Genomic DNA, 6,793 nt, shown 5'->3' with positions numbered 1-6,793 from the left:
ACCATAGCACCATAACTTGATCCGCTAATATATTTTCATGAGAAAAAAGAAAAAGATGAAGTAAAACCTAAAACCACCCAAATTATGTCTAGACACCCAAAGCCATTTTTACCCACAAATTTAGAACCAAAACCACCCAATTTAGCTGGAAATCGCCGAATGTGGCAACACTGTGGATGTGTTGATGTGCATACTCCCACCTAGTGTTGAGGGGTGTGCACATTTGCCGAAGCCTCTTTGATGATGTAGTTAGGGGGTTGTTGTTGTTCTCTGACTAAAGGAGTAGCCAATCACAAGTGTCTCCACCTTGTCTGGTTTGATTGACAGATAGACTCATTCTGCTGAAAAAGCTCATTCTGACAAAAATAAATCATTGTGAAAAACAGCAATGTGACATAAAAACAAAGCTACTTCGGAAAATATTGATTTTTAAATCAGAGTTCCAAAAAGATAATAATATTCAACATCATTAAAAATTAATATTCTAAAATGCTGTTTTAAATAATGAACAGGTTTTTAAAGCAACATGAAATATATTTGATGATATAATGGCTAATTTAAAATTTGTGTGTAAGTTTTTCACAATTTCATGATCATTTTATATATTTATGAGAGATTTATTGGTTGATTGTAATAATATTTACACAAGGTTGTATTTATTTATTTAATTATGAACAGTTTGGGGCTCCATACAGGATGGCTTGTCCGTTCATCACTGGCTAACTGGAGTCTGGAGAAATGAAGCGCTTTCTGCTGTCAAGCTGTTGGAATGGATTTGGGCTTTTAATGAATCAAATCATTTTCATTTAATCTGTGTAATATGGTGATGCTAAAGTTAATGTTTGCAGTGTTGTAGTCATAAACAGTCTGCCGTCATGGTGAATGCGCAGACAGACCGGGGAATCCGAGCAGACAGACAGACAGACAGGTCGCTCCAGAGGTGACCGGGGAAGCCTGCTCGCTCTCTGCCGCCAGACACTGCCTCCTCCTCGGCCACCGCTCCTCCCCTCCCTCTGCCTTGGTTGCGCATTGGGGGATCCGACGACGTCACACAAGCGCGCGCACACAAACACTTCAACGCGCGCCTACGCACACGGACGCGCACACACACGCCCCTGTCTTGCGCTCTCACTCCTCTCTGTGCTGCTATTCTGGGAAGTGGCGCTTGGAATAACCCCCTCGCGCGGACGCGTGTACGTGTCTCCTGATTTCACCCTGGTACGCGCTCACAACACAGGCAGACGCACGCATTTACTTTCGGTCTGCCTGCAGAGAAGGAGCGGATCTCCTGCTTTACGCGCAACTTTCTTTCCGCCGATCGGTGGCGTCTTCGCGCCGGTCACTCCTTTTCCTCGACCGCTGTGGATTTCTAACAACCGAGCCTGCCGGGCTGCCTGTTGGGCTGCCTGTCGGGGTCCAGCCCGTCCAGGATCGACTTCTGTCACCGCTGCGGCTTGTTGTCATCTCGGAAACGCGCAGCCGGAGCGCAGACTGAAGGTAAGAGAGGAAGCTTCCTCGATATTTTCGCGAAAAAGAGCGTGTCAGCGGGCTTTTCTGCGCCATGACCGACCGCACAGCTTGTGTCTTGATTTTCTGCTTGGCTTATAAGGGCACGGCATTGCGGGGGGAATACCCCGGACAGCATTTCGCTGCATGCAGATTACCCGGGTTGCGTAATATCCTGAGGAATTTGCAGCAGCTTACGCGGCCACAGCCTGGCTGCGAAGCCGGGGAGGACGGAGGCAGAGGGCGAGCGGGCGAGCGGGCGGGCGGGCGGGAGGCGCGTTGGTGGATGTGAAACTGTGCAACGGAAGCTCGAACAGGAACCTCTGCGCTCATGCTTCGCTCAAGTGGATTTTTAAAAACACACGTGGCTTCAGTAAATCAGGAGACCGAAGACCGTCTCACCTGTTGAAGCCTAACCATTAATGGATCCTTGGATCACTTATGCTGCGCGCGCAGCGTCCGAATAGCTCAGAGGTAACGTGAACGCGCTCCGGCGGTGTTTCCTTGTTTGCGCTCAGGACATTCCTCAGATTGGCTGACACGCAGCCGCGTCCCCCTGCTCGCTCTCTGGGAGAGGACTCGGAGTCAGCCTCACGGGAGTGACTCTGCGTGTCTGAGGCGGAGGACGATGGGAGGCGCGCTGGCTGGTTCCGGGAATGTTCCATGACGCGGAGCCGCCTAGAGAGGGGCCCCGCTAGGGATGCTCCGACACACGGTCGGCCAAATTCCAGCTGAGGGAAATTATGTGAACAACTTTCACGGGTGGAGGTTCTCCACCTTTTTTTATGGACACATATGCACTGATCATAAAGGGGGTTCAGACAGGTTTGAGGGTCCAACTTCTCACAGGGGAGGTCCTGATTATTCTGGCTTCAGTGTGACCTCTCAAATAGACTTTCATGTCATTTATCAAAGTTTATGATTTATCATTGTTATCTATTTCTGTCTACAGAGACAGTGGAACACAGCTGGATTCATTTTAACAGCAGCAGAGTCTGACTTTAGGAATTTTTGGAAACTGAAACAACTTTGAGAAACTGAACTTGGGGCAAAACAAGAGAATCTCTGTTGACCCTGTTCTGTTCTGTGGGTCCCCTATAGGTGTGTGTGTGTGTGTGTGTGGGTGGGTGTGTGTGTGTGTGTGTGAGAGAGACCTGTGCACACACAGCTGATGCATGCACATACAAGACAGGGGTCCGTGTGTCTTGGCAGTCAAATGGAGACCAACCTACGTACCATCTGTCCTGCTGCCACTTCAGATGGCCATCACACACCCACCCACCCACACACACACACACACACACACGCGCGCACAAACAGACGCCGGAACAGTCTCACAAATATACACAGACTTGCACACATACAGATACAGAAACCTGCAAATAAACACACTGACACACACTCTCATAAAGAAAAACACACTCATACACAAACATGCAAAAACACATACAAACATACGCACAAACATACAGATACAGAAACATGTACAAACAAACAGGTTTATTATTTGTATTTGTTATATTCGTGTTTAATAGGGGTGTAATGGTGAATCAATAAATCGATTTATCCAACCAGATCGATCTTTTCGAGGCAAGTTGTTCGTTGACCATCCAGTGTCTAGAATGTTCTAAGAATGTTCCCTTTGGATTCTTTGGATGTGGAAAAACAACAGTGGGCTGAACTTTAGAAACTAACATGTGAATTGATTTGACATTCATTCTAGTTTACTTGTTTGTTTGGACCCAAATGAATTGTTACACCCCTAGTGTTTAATAGAAGTGACAGGTCGCAGTGGATTGGGACCCCCATGGTGTTGAGCTTATTTTGTTCTGGGCTGTGAACCCCTATGGTCAGTGACCTCTCAGTAGCGTTAGCTGTGGTGAAGCTGTAAACGACACAAAACTCAACGTTGATAACAAAGCCACAGACAGATTCTCACAGCTACCTCTAGGGTCATTTACTGTCTTTTCTAGAAACAAGTTCAACTCTTTTTAAAAGCTTTGCTGTGTGGTGCACACAAACACCATCACCACACTGCCCAACAATGTGAAGCTGCTTTGTGGAGTGGGTGCTCCTGTGCTGCAGGTGTGGGTCCTGTGCCAAAAGCAGGTAACCTGAGCTCTGCATTGAGGTCCTGACGTGTTCCTGGAATTGAGTACGGTGATTCCCCGCTTCTTTTTGTGCTGGGGAGCTCTGGCTCCTTTCTGTTCTGGAGAATGACTGCTTGAGGCATCTACCGGGTTCCTGGAAGTCCAGAAATCCAGAAAAGATGTCACTCCCAGTATAAGTTTTTCTGTGGTTTGATCCTGGTCCGGGTAGTTTTTTTTTCTACTTATTTGAATGTCAAGAGCATTTCAGATGAGTCTACCAGTGTGTTGATTGAAAAACACCGGTGTGGATTATACTTTATTATTAAAATTCATCTTTTTTTAAACTTGTCCTGTCCATCAGCTCAATAAATAGAAAGACGCTGCTGGCTTTTTTTTTTTAGATATATTGTTACAACCAGAGTCATATGATCTTTATTTGGATTGACTCCTAATTTATTTGGAGAAAATTCCAAATCTTCCTTTTAAAAAAGCTTTAAAGATTTACTCAAATTGAAAACTGCAAAATGCAATAAATATGTGAATGGATTGAATTGTAAATCAAAAGTAGTTTGGCTCATGACAGCTTGTGTGGTGATTCCCATCATCAGCTCTCCAGAACTTGGTGAACTGGCTGTTAGCTGCTCTCTCTTTAAGCCGGATGTGATTTCCAAGCTTGGGCTCAGGATCATGTTAGCAGAAGTCAGAATTGAAAACATCAAGATTTCATTCATCATTTTCAAGTAAACAAAAGTATACAGTCCTTTTCATATTATTATGCAAATTGTATTTAAGTGTCAAAAAGATACAATTCATTATTTTTCAATTAAACTCATAGATGATATTGTGTGTCTGGTGTCTTTGGATCACTGACATTAATCTCAGACACATTTAATAATTAGTCTGGCAAGTGAGTTCAATAAAAAGGAAAAACTACTAAAGAAGGACGTTCCACACGAACGTGAAGAGTCCCGTGCAGCCCTGGATGGTCCAGATGATCCAATGGATGGTTGGTGGATGGCCACCATGCAGTGATGTGCAGTGAGGTTGATGGCTGGTGAGGCACCGACTGTTTACAATGAAAGATCTGAATATTTCAGCATTCATCCAACAGCAGCTATCAGAATATAAAATACACACAAGAACATATTTCTTCTACAGAGAATATTTCTTTCATAGACATGAATAGAACACTCTTCTTGTGTATAAATTATTCATATGTACTGTAAACAAATGAAAGTATACAGATGTGTTCAGCACACATTTGACCCTCAGTAACTATTTCTGGTGGTTTTCCAACTTCAAAGTCTTGAGCTTAAATCAGTTATCAAATGTCTGCTAAAATGATAAAATAAAATCAATGATTTTACTTACATTTTTCCACTTACTCCCATGTTATTTTTAAAAAAGAATCATTGAAAAACATGTTTGGCCTTACTTTTTGAGTCCATGCTCCGATCATCCTTCTTCACAAAAAGCTCTATGATCTGTTGGAAAAGTCTTCCTTATTTTCCTTTAATTTATATGAGTTTCTTCCTTTCAGTGGAGAAAGACGTCCTTAAGGCCCGTTCACACCGGGACGAATTTCGCCGGCGATTTCCGGCGTTTAACGCCTCGTGACTAAACAAAGGGCACCAATGTGAGTGTGCACACCGACGCGAAAAAACGCCACGCGTCAAAGCGTCAAAAAAAAAAAAAAAAAAAACGCTTCGGGTTCGTTTTTTTTTTTTCGACGCGTCGCGTCGAATTCTATTCGACCAATGAGAATGGCGCTTTTGCACACGTGTCTGGAGCTCCTGAAGTTACAGTAAAACACAACTTGGGGGCGCTCAAACACAAAACTGCCTTCCTGAGCACACATACCAGCGAAGAAGATAGACGCCAAGTAGCGTCTACACTGCCGCGAAGAAATAATGACGGACATTCTAAAATATCCCCGAACCAAGCACCAGTTGGAGCTACTGGTGCTTGAAATATTAATGTTTTCTTTGTATGATTCTGACAAGCGCGTAAATACTTGGTCTCTTCTGAGTGAAAAGCGACTTTAAGAAGCTTAAAGTTGCGCAGCGCCACCTTGTGTACAGGAGTATTTCTGTTTACATTAAGCGCCATCTAATGTCAGGGAATGAAATTGCATGTTCGCTCGGCTCATCGTCAGCGAAAATCGCCTGGGTGTGAACACAAAAAACGTGGCGAAAAACGCTGGCGAATAACGCCTGGCGAATATTCGTCCCGCTGTGTACGGGCCTTTAGTCTGTTCTGTTTCTACAGCACCAGTGTAGCTACAAAGCAGCTGCCAGCTCACATCTGCCCCCTGCTGGTGAGGCATGCCTCACCTAAAGCCTTTTCTGTGGGCCTATAGCAGTGTTTCTAGAGCACGTCTCTGTTAACATTGAGTCCTGCCTTCAGACATGAGGCACAGCGTTTCAGAGCCTTACCTGGAGTTTCCGCTCCGTCTGTGATCACACAACACTCAAATTCTGCGATTTTAACCTCAGAACTGTGGAAAACGTGTTGAGTTGACTGAACATGTATATTTAACACAGCTCAGTGGAAAATAATATTTACTTAATTTACCTTTTTTATTTTATCACATTATGACAGGTGAGGCTCTGCCTCACTTGCCTGACGTCACTGCCACCACGTCCCAACAAGGCTGCGATGTCAGCATGGAGGTGGTAGAGTCGTGTTTTGGGCCTGAATCATGGGGAGAGAGCTGGTTCACCCCTTTAGGGTCCCTGAAGGTGTGAGAATGACCTCTGGAAAGTAGGTGGAGTTTCTGACTGACCACCTTCTTCTGTGGTACAAAAAGAAGAACCGTTTGTCTTCATGCATAACAATTCCCCATCTCATGCTCTAAGGCAGGGGTTGGGAACCTATGGCTCGTGAGCCATATATGGCGCTTTTGATGGTCACATGTGGCTCGCAGACAAATCTTTAATTATACTTTTTTTTTCATTAGACCAGATGCGATGCCAGAGGCGCGCGGTAGTAGCGGAGTACCTTGGAGAGAAAACTATCAGTTTACTATTATCTATTATTTCACAGAGTTTGTGCCACCCGGAAACCTGTGAATTGCCGTGCCTAAAAGTGCGCGCTCCCGTCTCTGAGAAAGAGCGCGCAGTAGCGGGGACGGGATGTGTGAGAGAGAAAGCAGAGGGTGGGGGTGAGGGGTTGTGGGGACAGGCAGCAGGTGAATC

The 6,793-nt window shown here is 45.0% G+C and overlaps 1 protein-coding gene across 3 annotated transcripts in view; it reads left to right on the top strand.

Moving 5' to 3' along the window:
* Positions 1-1,091: 1,091 nt before the first annotated feature.
* hivep2 (human immunodeficiency virus type I enhancer binding protein 2) overlaps positions 1,092-6,793 on the top strand; it is a 100,037-nt gene continuing 94,335 nt past the window's right edge. For all 3 annotated transcript variants that reach the window (XM_020714613.2, XM_020714615.2, XM_020714614.2), the window contains exon 1: positions 1,092-1,497. The gene's annotated coding sequence lies outside the window, so the exon portion shown is untranslated. The remainder of the gene's footprint in view (positions 1,498-6,793) is intronic.

Source organism: Oryzias latipes, chromosome 24 (assembly GCF_002234675.1).
Source record: "Oryzias latipes chromosome 24, ASM223467v1".
NCBI lineage: Eukaryota > Metazoa > Chordata > Actinopteri > Beloniformes > Adrianichthyidae > Oryzias > Oryzias latipes.
Note: the sequence above shows the minus strand (reverse complement) of the source record. Positions and strands in the feature narration are given on the sequence as shown.